This window comes from Mauremys reevesii, linkage group 9, assembly GCF_016161935.1.
Source record: "Mauremys reevesii isolate NIE-2019 linkage group 9, ASM1616193v1, whole genome shotgun sequence".
NCBI lineage: Eukaryota > Metazoa > Chordata > Testudines > Geoemydidae > Mauremys > Mauremys reevesii.
Window position 1 is genome coordinate 19,893,367 of NC_052631.1, and position 12,338 is coordinate 19,905,704.

Genomic DNA, 12,338 nt, shown 5'->3' on the forward strand with positions numbered 1-12,338 from the left:
AGTAACTGCACACCGCACCATAGTAACTCAGCTCAGGATTAAACCAATCCATGCAACAAACCTCGATGCCAACTCTGCCCACATATCTACACCAGCAACACCATCACAGGACCTCATCCTCCAGATTGATCTAACCATCACCGGTTCATTCACCTGCACGTCCACCAATGTAATATATGCCATCATATGCCAGCAATGCCCTTCTACTATGTACATCTGCCAAACTGGACAGTCTCTAAGGAAAAGGATAAATGGACACAAATCAGATATTAGGAATGGCAATATACAGAACAAGACTAACACGGCTACCTCTCTGATACTTGACAATAATGCATATGGTAGTCCTAATGAAGCATTGACTGAATTTGAGTACAGCCAGAGAACTACTGTTCCATGATGGATGAGAATAGCCTCAAAGAGAAAAATCCATCCTGATGTAAGTCCAATGAAGTCAGTGGAGTGGTGCCTGCAGTGAATTGTCACCCCTCATCCCCAACATGCCCTAGTCCTATTGTTGCTCCCTTTCGGATGTACATTACATTGGTTTGAATTAAGAATGAACACTTATCTTCTCCTGTGGATGTAATCTCAGAGTTCGAACTATCGTGTCTAATCTGGACGCGATAGTTCGAACTCCAGAAGCACTGCGGTCGACTCCGGTACTCCACCACTGCAAACGGCGGTGGCAGAGTCGATTTTGGAGAGCGCGGACTTTCGTCCCGCGCGTCGATGGAAGGTAGTTCAGGAACTAGAATTCAGCTACGCTATTCACGTAGCTGAATTTGCGTACCCTAGTTCGACCCCGCTTCTTAGTGTGGACCAGCCCTTAGTTGGGAGTATGTGGAATTGTTACTTTAGAGTGCAGCTCTATTCTGAGAAATGACTATGTCAAAATGGTAACTTCTTACTCAGCAGATAAGCTCCTTGTGTGCATTAGTCAGAGCTACTTACTGAAGTAATAAAAATAAGTCTTTACTGTCTCTCTTTTTAGTTAATCCTGTTAGGGTCTGTCTACACTACATGTACTACAGTGGCACAACTGCAATTACACCACTTTAGTGTAGGAGTTTTTCCATCGTTTTGATAAATCCATCCCACTGAGAGGTGGAATCTAAGTTGACAGAAACTCTGATCACCTTAACTAGGTCACTCAGGGTTGTGAATTTTTCACTTTCCTGAGCAACATAGCTAGGTCAACCTAAGTTTTAGGTGTAGGCCAGGCCTCAGTCTTGCAGAACCAACACGACCAAGTGAGGGGTATATTCTTTTACATCTGACTCTTCCACAGAAATGTGTACAAAGTTCCATTCAGCTACAAACCCATTGTAAGCAAAGTGTCACCAATAGCATAATTTGGCCCACAGAACATTTTTTACTATATTGATGATACATGAGACAGAAAGAAGCTAGTTTGATTTTCAAATCCCAGCTTAAGTTTGCAGGTTTGGCAGCATGTTAGAAAGTAAATTGTCTGGCTAGTAAATCATTGACAGTGACATTAAACATGGAACCTCACAATATCATTGTTACAAAGTCACTTTATCAGAGTAGAGCCATGTTTTAATGCTCTGGGCATCCTCTGATTCACAGCAACAGGGTTTGTTTTTTTTTTTTTTTTTTTTTACTTCCCTGACTTTTTGATTCTTCTGCATCATAACTAGCTGCCCTTATGATGGTTGTTTACAAATAATAAGCTTATAAAAGAGGGGGCAAAGAGAATAACCAATCATATAAAACTGGGAAGAATGAAAAATACAGTTATTAATGAAAGCAACCCTAGCTTCAGCTTCTACAATTTCCATACGAACTAGGTATGGTATATTTTTGCTTATACAAACACCACAAGTATCAAAGAATGTTATACTGTGCTTATAAAAGGCAAAGCCACTCCAAAAAGACAGTACTTTACGGAACAGAAAACATATACTCTCTCATTAGCACTCACCCCCCAACATACACACAGCTCCTCTAAGATACATGCATACCACAAGGGATTAACTGATGCCCTGTGTCTTTTCATTGGTTCGCAGTTTACCTTGCCCCTTGGCAGCTGTAGGACTCATTTTCCCAGGTATTTCCCACATGGTCTTTGCCCCGGACCCTCATAAGAGATTTTCACAGCGAAGAAGGGAAAGTGAGTCAATTCATACCTGATGAAGCCCCTTAGACTGTGAAGATTGTCCATCCCATCCCGCTCCCACCATATATCTCGTACAGCACGGAGAGTCTGACCTGCAAGAGGTCACCATATAGGACCTTCCATGAGGTAGTATGGAAGCTGGAAAGCTGTCTTAGAGGTGTCAAGCCCCCATTCATTACCCATTCTCCCACCCAGAGGTTCTGTTAGATTCAGTGGGGATAATATGGCCTAACTCTTTTAGTGATTTATGCAACTCTGAGATGGTAGCTGGTATTTCTACCTCTTATTTTCATTCAAGCTAAGCAGTCCCATCTATCCCATCCAGGCACTCTAACTATCCAACAAAGAGCCCAAAGAACCTTTCCTTACTATTATTTTAATTATGACTTTTTTTCTTGATAGTTGGAAAATGACAAAAATATTTTCAATTAATTTTAAAGGTAGAAGATGAGTATTGAAGCTTCATTCTTAAACCATGACCCCGTCTCCTCTCCTTCCTGATGGAGAATCTTCTGTTGATTACAAAGGGAAAAATCATGAACATTGAAGAAGAGAAGAGATGAATTTATAAACTCTGGATTTATGTGGGAATACTCCTGGATAACATTTTGTAAACTGTATAGGAAAGGAAACTCATTGCCCATTACCAAATTGCTCATGTCACCAATAATCATTAAGATTATTAGTCTCATACAACTGAGGCACAAATGTAGGAAGAATATTAATCTTTTGGGAATAATCAGATTTATTTTTTCAAAAAGTAGAGCACATTATTTTCAAATAACCACTGAAAATAACTATTGCAGAAGGACAAAAACAGTAATGATTTTGAAATCAATGGCATAAAGGGGTCCATTTCAAATTGTATTATCAGCACTGAATTACAGTGGCAATCTCCTATACAATCAGATAGCAATTACTCCATCTTAATTGTTTCTGAATTTCTAGAGGTGACTGAAAGAGATAATACATAATACAGTAGGTGTCAACTTTTGGAATTTTGTGAGATTACTTCTAAAAAGTTTGAAATGGCAATATATAAAATCATAAATAAAGACTATAAAATAGCATATCAAAACTGTAAATAAAGAAAACAAAAAAGCTACAAGAAAACCAGTATAAAAACCCTTCAGCTCAACTGCTTTGAATGGATATTCTGAATTAATTTAATCCATTGTTGTAAATTGTGAGAAGCATGAGTTTTCAAGTTTCTACACAGCTCCCATGTAACCAAATGGTCAGTGGGAGTTACAAGTCCCCATCTGTGCCCAATCCAGAGGGTCTGTTAGAGCTGACAGCTTTCAAACTGGCTCTTTAGTTTAAACTGTAGACTCTCATGCTTTTTATCCCTGAAGGCACCTAGTTCAATCCCTGGTATCGGCCAAGATTCTGGTTATCACACCTAACATTTTTGATCCAGTTACTTACCGAGCCTCCCATAACCCCTTTATAGAATCATAGAATCGTAAGGCTGGAAGAGCCCTTGAGTGGTGATCTAGTCCAGTCCCCTGCACTCATGGCAGGATTAAGTATTATCTAGACCAGTGGCTCCCAAACTTGTTCCGTTGCTTGTGCAGGGAAAGCCCCTGGCGGTCCGGGCCGGTTTGTTTACCTGCCGCATCCGCGGAACAAGTTTGGGAAACACTGATCTACACCATCCCTGACAGGTGTTTGTCTAACCTGCTCTTAAAAATCTCCAATGATGGAGATTCCACAACCTCCCTGGGCAATTTATAGTGCTTAAACACTCTAACAATTAGGAAGTTTTTCCTAATGTCCAACCTAAACCTCTCTTGCTGCAAATTAAGACCATTACTTCTTGTCCTATCCGCAAAGGTTATGGAAGATAATTTTTCTCCCTCCTCCATATAACAACCTTTTATGTACTTGAAAACTGTTATATCCCTCCTCAGTCTTCTCTTCTCCAGATCAAACAAACCCAGTTTTTTCAATTTTCCCTCATAGGTCATGTTTTCTAGACCTTTATTCCTTTTTGTTGCTCTTCTCTGGAGTTTCTCCAATTTGTCCATGTATTTCCTGAAATGTGGCACCCAGAACTCCAATTGAGGCCTATTCAGCGCGGAGTAGAGCAGAAGAATTACTTCTCATGTCTTGTTTATAACACTCCTGCTAATACATCCCAGAATGATGTTTGCTTTTTTTGCAACAGTATAACACTGTTGACTCATATTTAGCTTGTGATCCTCTATGACCTCACAGATCACTTTCTGCAGTATTTCTTCTTAGGCAGTCATTTCTCATTTTTGGGGTGTGCAAGTGATCATTCTTTCCTAAAGTAGAATACTTTGCATTTGTCCTTATTGAATTTCATCCTGTCTTCTTCAGACCCTTTTTCCAGTTTGTCCAGATCATTTTGAATTTTAATACTATCATCTAAAGCACTTGCAATCCTGTGCAGCTTGTTATTGTCCACAAACGTTATAAGTGTACAAGTGTATGCCATTATCTAAATTATTGATGAAGATATTTAACAGAACCAGACGCTTAACAGATCCCTGCAGGACCCCAGTGTATATGTCCTTCCAGCTTGACTGTGAGCCACTGATAACTACTCTCTGGGAACAGTATTCCAATAAGTTAGGCACCCACCTTATAGTTGCTCCATCTAGTTTATATTTCCTTAGTTTGTATATTAGAAGGCCACGCAATACAGTATCAAAAGCCTTTCTAAAAGCAAGATATACCATATCTACTGTTTTTCCCCCCACCCACAAACTTGTTATCCTGTCAAAGAATGCTATTATATTGGTTTGACATGATTTGTTCTTGACAACTCCATGCTGACTGTTACTTATCTTATTATCTTCCAGGTATCTGCAAATTGATTGCTTAATTATTTGCTCCATTATCTTTCCAGGTACTGAAGTTAAGCTGACAGGTCTGTAATTCCCCAGGTTCTCTTTATTTTATTTTTATAGATGGGCTCTATATTTGACCATTATTGCCAATATTTGCAATATTGCTCCTCCTTATATCAGATGAGAGGTTGCCACTGGCAAGTTACCGGAGAAAGTACATGCCAACTCAAGCTTGCCACCGCATGATGACCTTTTTAAACCACCAGCTGCATGTTTGCCATCACGTTGCTCATTATGGTCTCATCTGCCATGCCAATATGTTAGGGCAGGCCAGAAACACTCTGGCTAGAGGAATGGATATCTGTTATCATCCTCAACCAGTCCCTTGTTGCTGATCCCATGATTTTCCTGCCTGGTTTGGACTGGCCCATCGCCAATGGTCCCTGTTGACAGGTTCTGGACCGGGCAAAGTGTCTGTGCAGCCAACCAGTATCGCTGGGGCCTTTGTGACAGCCCTTTGTGAAGCTGCGACACAACATTGTCAATGAATGCCTGCTGACTAGGTCCAGCCGTGGTCTAGAAGAACTGCATCACAACACTGAAGATGCCATCGCTTGACTAGATGACTATGCACAAGCTAAATAAATATTTGCCCTTTTCCAGTCCTCTGTAATCTCTCCACTAATGAAGCCAACCCCTTCATCTCCTCTACAACTCTCATGCTTTCTTAGATGATTTCCTCTTTATCTACCAAGTGCCTACTCCCACTTCATTCAAAATCCTCTTGAAGACTAACTTCTTCCACAAGGGTCACCAATCCCAGTCCATACTGGAAGATAAAGAAAAGAAACAAAGATCCCCGTAAGAAAGCATCATTACCTGGTTCTTGTGTGGTCTGTTTGTTTAGGTTCCTATACAGCAAATGGATCTGCATGATCAAATCAATGAGGCTCTGGATAGGCAAAAGAATCTGTCCATGTAGATCAAGTTGCACAGTTGATGTTTAAATCTATACACTTCTTAGGGCAAAGGTAATATCTTCCAATTAACATATTGTCACTACTTAACAAATAAACATATGTACAAAATATATGGCTTCTACACAAAAGCATATGCATATAAGTGCCAAAACTCCTTGCTGTAGATTATATTGTTTTGTATTGCAAACTGAATGATAGGTTTAAAAACCCCTCAGAGACCTTGTTAAGAAGAGAGAGATCTAATTTAAAAGAAGACATCTATTTGAGATGTGCCATTGAATCTAAAGACCATTTTCCCGGGTAAGCTGATGCAGTGTGTTTCAATAAAACAAAGATAAACCTCTACAGTTAAATATATGAGGGAAAAGAATGCCTCTTGAAAAATGTACATATATATTGTAGTTATTGTCAAAAGTATATCATCTTCTCTCCAAAGTACACACAATCCCATCAACATAGAGCAGGACTGAGAAACACAGTCCCTGAAATATGAACAAATATAGCAGACCAAATAGTATTCCATCATTGTAAAATATATACGTACACACACACACAAACAACACATATGTACACAGACACACTGTGTGTGTGTGTATATGTGTGTATATATATATATATGGTGATTTGCTTTATAAGGAACTCCAGTAACAGACTAATGGTGAGTGCTTTCAGGAAATCTGCCTGGTCATACCCTCTTTAAAAGAAAATCACCAACTTAGAGAAAGTTTAATTAAAGCCCAAAGAGAAATGAAAAGTAGAAAGATTATAGTAGGGGGGGGAAATAACCCCTGGATGAAGGGATACAAAAGAAGAGAAAAATACTTTTTTTTTTCATTATGCCTCAGACTTTCTTCTTAAACAGATACATCTCATTCTCTCTGTATATTAGCAGTGGAACATATACAGCTAAACACAGAAGCCTGGGTTTGGGTAGCAGTCAAATGTAGCAAGTAAATGGCTGGTGTAGTGGGTTTGGAAGACACCAAAACTGGAGAAATCGTGCTGTTTGGCTTCATTAGTGGAGAGATTCCAGAGGACTCAGAGGAGGAAAGAGCAAACTTGTAGTGGAGGATGGCTGCGTGTTCACTAGGCTTCCTCTAGTGGCATTCAGCAACAGGGGAGCAGAAACCAAGGAAGGAGATATTGGGTATGAGCAAACTTTGATACTATGCATGCTTTCCTTTAAGAGCAGTTCCTTAGAGAAGTTTTTTTATTTCTGTCATAAGAAATGAGCAGCAATCTCTTGCATCCATTATTAAGCTATGGTTGATGTTCCAGAAACTGCAAAAGATGTGAGAGCCTTTAATAGTTGCTATGGCTTTTAACTGTATCATCTGTAAATAAAATTGTTTTGTTCCCAACTAATAGTCCAAAGGAAGTAGGCTGGGGGATGCAACTTGATTGTGATATACAGGAGCACATGAATTGTAAGTACAGTATGAAGAAAAAATAGGAAATTGTAGCATTTGCAACTTCTTTCACAGTGAAATAAAATTCCTTTCAAATATCTGTAGTGGAGCGATCCCTTCCTCCAGACTGAGCTCAGTAAGAGTTTTAGACAAGTGAGGACCATAGAATTGGGTCCAAGGTGCCTAAACATAAGAATATGGAATTTGCCACATAAGCTCAGACCATTTGTCCATCAGTTCTGTGATGATGTTTCTTAGTGGCCAATAACTGATGCTTCTGAGGTAGGTGAATCTGCCCTGCCTCCTTTGGATATATAACTATCAAACTGCTACAGTATATATGGCAGGGCCAAGGGAAAGGATGTTTTCCTGACCCTTAAGGTGGTAAGTTCATGATCTGAAGCATGAGATTTGGTTACTCCTATGACAGCTTGCATAATTAGAAATGTTATTAGTGGCCATAAAAATTGTCCAGCCTGTTTTAAAATCCACTTACAGTATTTAACTCTGATCTGCTTTGAAGGTGAATTACACAGGATGACTATATCTGATGAGCCAGATTGCTACCTCAGTTACATCGATGCAAATCTGGAGTAATTTCACTGAACTCAACGACATTACACTGGTTTGAATCCAGAATAACTGAAATCAGAGTCTGGCTATATCCAAAAAAATAGTCATTAGGGCTGTGCAAAAATAGTGTGTGTACTTTAATAGGGGCAATACCAGTTCCAGTAGCTTTTTCTATACTGGAAAAAAGGCATTATGTTAACCCAGGGGGTCAGGACCCCATTTTAATGGGGTCACCAGGGCTGGTTTTAGACTTGCTGTTGCCCAGGCCCAAAGCCCAAGCCCAACCACTCGGGGTCGAAGCCTAAGCTTGAGGGCTTCAGGCCTGGGCAGTGGGGCTCAGGTTACAGGTCTGGGGCTAAAGCCCTTGGGCTTTGGTCCTCCCACCCGCCCAGGGTAGTGGAGCTCCAGTTTGGCTTTGGCTCCCCACCGGGAGTGGCAGGACTCCGGCAGGCTCAGGCTTCGGTCCCCCCTCCTGGGGTTGTGTGGTAATTTTTGTTGGCAAAAGGGGTCGCAGTGCAATGAAGTTTGAGAACCGCAGTGTTAACCAAATACATTTTAACTAATACAATGTTAAACATGATCTTGTCCTTAATGTGGACAGGTACAGTCAAGTTGTAAAACATGTTAGCTGATCTTGGTTTACATTTTTTCCCCTCAGTATAGATAAAGCTGCTTTATTTTACAAGTAAGCAAACAGTTTCCCCTCTCAATCGGCCACCTTTTTGCGTCCCTATCAGTAAAGTTGACTACCAAGTTCATATGAGAATTGTAGCTACAATAATCTACCCTTCCTTCCACCATTTGAATATGAAACTAGCTATTGTGATAGTCCAACACTGTTGTGTTTGCAATGTTGTTCTAGTCATGTTGGTCCCAGGATATTAGAGAGACAAGGTGGGTGAGGTAATATCTTTTATTGGGCCAACTTCTGTTGGTGAGAGAGACAAGCGTTCAAGCTACACAGAGACCAGAAGAAGAGCTCTGTGCAGCTCGAAAGCTTGTCTCTTTCGCCAACTGAAGCTGATCCAGTAAAACATTATTGCCTCACCCACCTGGTCTCTCCAACACTGGTATGGAGATTCTAGCATTTGTGTCTCTATAAAGTTCCACATAAAGCTGACAAACAAATGAAATTAAAACAAAATTGCAGATGACCCTGAGAAACATGAGGGTTTGGTATTTGCATCAGCTCTGTAAAATACTGGTCAAATGATGGACTATATGTCAGCAAGAGAACACAGAGCCATTTCCATTCAAATATCCCCTCTGTCACATCCCCCAAAATGGAGTATAATAAAACATGCAGCTGCAGCACTATATAACTAAACAAGTTAGAGGTGGCACCCCCAAAAAAAATATTCTGTACAATTGATGCTGTTTTGTCAAAGGCAGAAAAACTTGGCAGATCTGGAGCAGGAAAATAATTTATCGTAACACTGATGAAGGCAAGACGTTCCAAATCATCTGTACTCCAGTTACTCTACGTTCAAGTGATTTTTGGAACACTAGACGAACAGCTATAAATGAATATTTAAACATGCATCAGAAAGGCAAAGCATTGACATTCACTGGAACTGGAAGTCAACAGTAAAAACAGTCTACATGTTAGTTCTTTAACCTCTTTATACAAACTCATTTGGAAAGACAGGAAAATGCTGCAGTGCCACTGGCAGAAGTCATGATTTCCATGGTGATGCAGATCCCAGGTCTAACAGAGGAAACTATATTTGGAAATTTGTACTGCAAATGTAGATTTAGGCTGAGAACCAGTCTTGCATCCCCCTTGATAAGTGTTTGTGAAACAAAAAAAAGTTACTATGAAAAGACTAAATGTTAGGCGCCACCCATTCATGTGTAATTTTAAATCTGAAAAACTCTAGCTAAATGAATTGGCAGCTGGCACTTATGGTGTTGTCAGCTGCCAGCCATCGTACATTGTTTTAATTGTTTTAAATGATTGATTATGCAGCTGAGCTACTGAAAAAACAGAGGTAGCTGAACAATTTCATGACAACCCCAACACTAGCAATGCCATTCATTCTCAGATACATGGTGAGATGGACAAAACACTAGTGTTAAACGGTGCTATATTAGAAAAGCTATGTGCTGAGCTGTTATTTCCTCTGACTGAGACTTCCTGTTTGTTGGGTTTATCTGGCTGCATGTAGACGGAGTCAGTGGACAGCTTAAGCCCGATATCACCAACTGGAAAGCATTTAGAGTCGTCAGATATCTTTGTCATACATTTTATACCGCACACAATCACAGCTTTGCAGAATAATTAGGCTTCAACATATTAATGATAGAGACACTTGTAAAAATATGTTTTTGGGAGACTTTGGGATATAGCCATATTGAGTATTTAATGCTACTGGACACTGCTAAGGAGTTAAATTCTCATTAAAGGCAGCGAAGCAAAATTATTCTTAAATTAATAGGATCATGTTCTACTTGCCTCAACCATGCAAGGAACCTTGTTAAAAATCAATGGGAATAATCAAAGGAGTAAGGCAAGACAGATTTGGTCCATAAGAAATAAGAAAACTGTCGAATATTTTTATCTTTGAATGTCTTACAGAGTCTAGCACATCATGAGAATTGTCTGTTACAGATTTCATTTCCCTTCCTAACTCTGAGCGTATGCACAGTGTGCCCAACCATTTGATAGCATTGTCATCAGCCAGGCGAAGAGCCAGTAGCCCGCCGTTGAAGTAAGTCAGTGAGCAATCGTCAAGGATATGCGACATAATCTGAAATTGATCACTTTTAACATCACAGGTCATTAGAGAAATCCCATTTGAAGCTTGGCCACATACTTGCCCAGTCCTGTTCGAAACCAGTGCAGAGATGACCACAGGTGCCTTGGCAGATCAAAACCTGGTGGGCAGATGGTTGGGTCAGTGATGAGAGAGTGATTAATGACTGTCATCGCTGACCCATTGTTACACCAAGCAGATTACACTGTCATGTCCTGTGGTGGCATAAGTGACTATAAAGGGTGTCTAGAAGACAGGCGAACTGGCAGGTGGTTGAAGAGGTCTGAGTACAGAAGCAAGTTGCTGTTCTTATGGATCTTGGCCCGGAGCATGGTGGAGGCCCCCTCATGGTGAATATGGGGTGGTGCTATGTTACTAAGTATAGGTAGCCATGACAGCAGAGATGTATATAAAATCCCAGAAACAATGTGCATAGTTATATTAAGCTCTACATCAAGCAGCCTCCTGTGAGATGAGCGACACTAGACAGGAGCACAGTACTCTGCTGTTGAATAGCAGAGGGCAAGGACTGATGTTCTAAGCCTCTCACATCCCAGCTTGAGCCAGCCAGTTTTCTGAGCAAATGATTCTGAGTGCTAAATTTGACTGCTGTCTTCTTCAAGGGGTTGCAGTATGTCAATGATCTATCCAACATCACACCAAAGTAAACCAGGTTTGGCTCATGCTGCAGGGATTGGCCATTTAATAAAATATTTAACTGATGGCTTGCACTTGCATTATGCAGATGAAATACACTAGAAACCATCATGGAAAAGCTCATCAACCACAGTAGTCTGCCATGAGCTTTATACCATCATTCAGGACCTTGTCAATTTCTGAGGAGGACTGAGCTTGATAGCTGCAGCAGATGTTGTCAGCATAGATAAATTTGCTAGAGAGAGTGTTGCTGGCAAGTTGTTGGATGTACATGTTGAACAGTATTGGTGAAAGAACTGAACCTCGAGGAAGACCATTAATCTGACATTTCCAGGAACTATAACGGTTGTCCATGTCTATTCTGAATTGCCTATTTCAGAGGAAGAGCTTTACTACTTTGACCACCCAACATGGGGTAACTTGACAGAGTTTATACAGAAGGCCTCTGTGCCAAACTGTGTCATAAACAGCAGTCAAATCCTGTCTTTAGCTTTTGTTGAAAACCTTCCTAACAATAAACTATCTCAGCAGGTAGCAGGAGCTAAAACTAATTCAACAATCTTGTCATCTCAATTTTTCCTCATACTTAATATTTTGTTCCACACCTTGGCGAAGTCTCATCTCAGCAGCCCAGAGCCAAAAGCTAATGGTTTATTATAAAGCTCAGCCTCCAAAATGTCAAATATAAAGAACAGCATGAAAGAGAAAGTTGGCCACAGGCACTTCTGTTAGATGCAGGCTTACAGGCTAGGTTCTGTAGGAACTTCTCATTCATCAACCAAATCTGAGTCAGAGAGGCTTGCTGATATGATTTCTGCTGCTAGTGGTTCACTGTCCACCATCTGTGGGATATATCATGCATCAAAACAACAAGGACGCGATACATCAGGCTGTAAGTATGGCTGGCAGCTGGAGAAAAGTCAGTCGTATTACTGAAAAAGCTAATGGTGGCACTGTGAGCCTGTCCTTTCCTCTTCAAATCTCCCTCTAAGACTGAGACCAAA

General features: G+C 40.4%; 1 long non-coding RNA gene across 1 annotated transcript in view; it reads right to left on the bottom strand.

The window, feature by feature from the left end:
- Positions 1–2,526: 2,526 nt before the first annotated feature.
- LOC120372338 overlaps positions 2,527–12,338 on the bottom strand; it is a 95,064-nt gene continuing 85,252 nt past the window's right edge. Inside the window, exon 3 of the long non-coding RNA XR_005584905.1 lies at positions 2,527–2,652. This is a non-coding gene — a long non-coding RNA (uncharacterized LOC120372338). The remainder of the gene's footprint in view (positions 2,653–12,338) is intronic.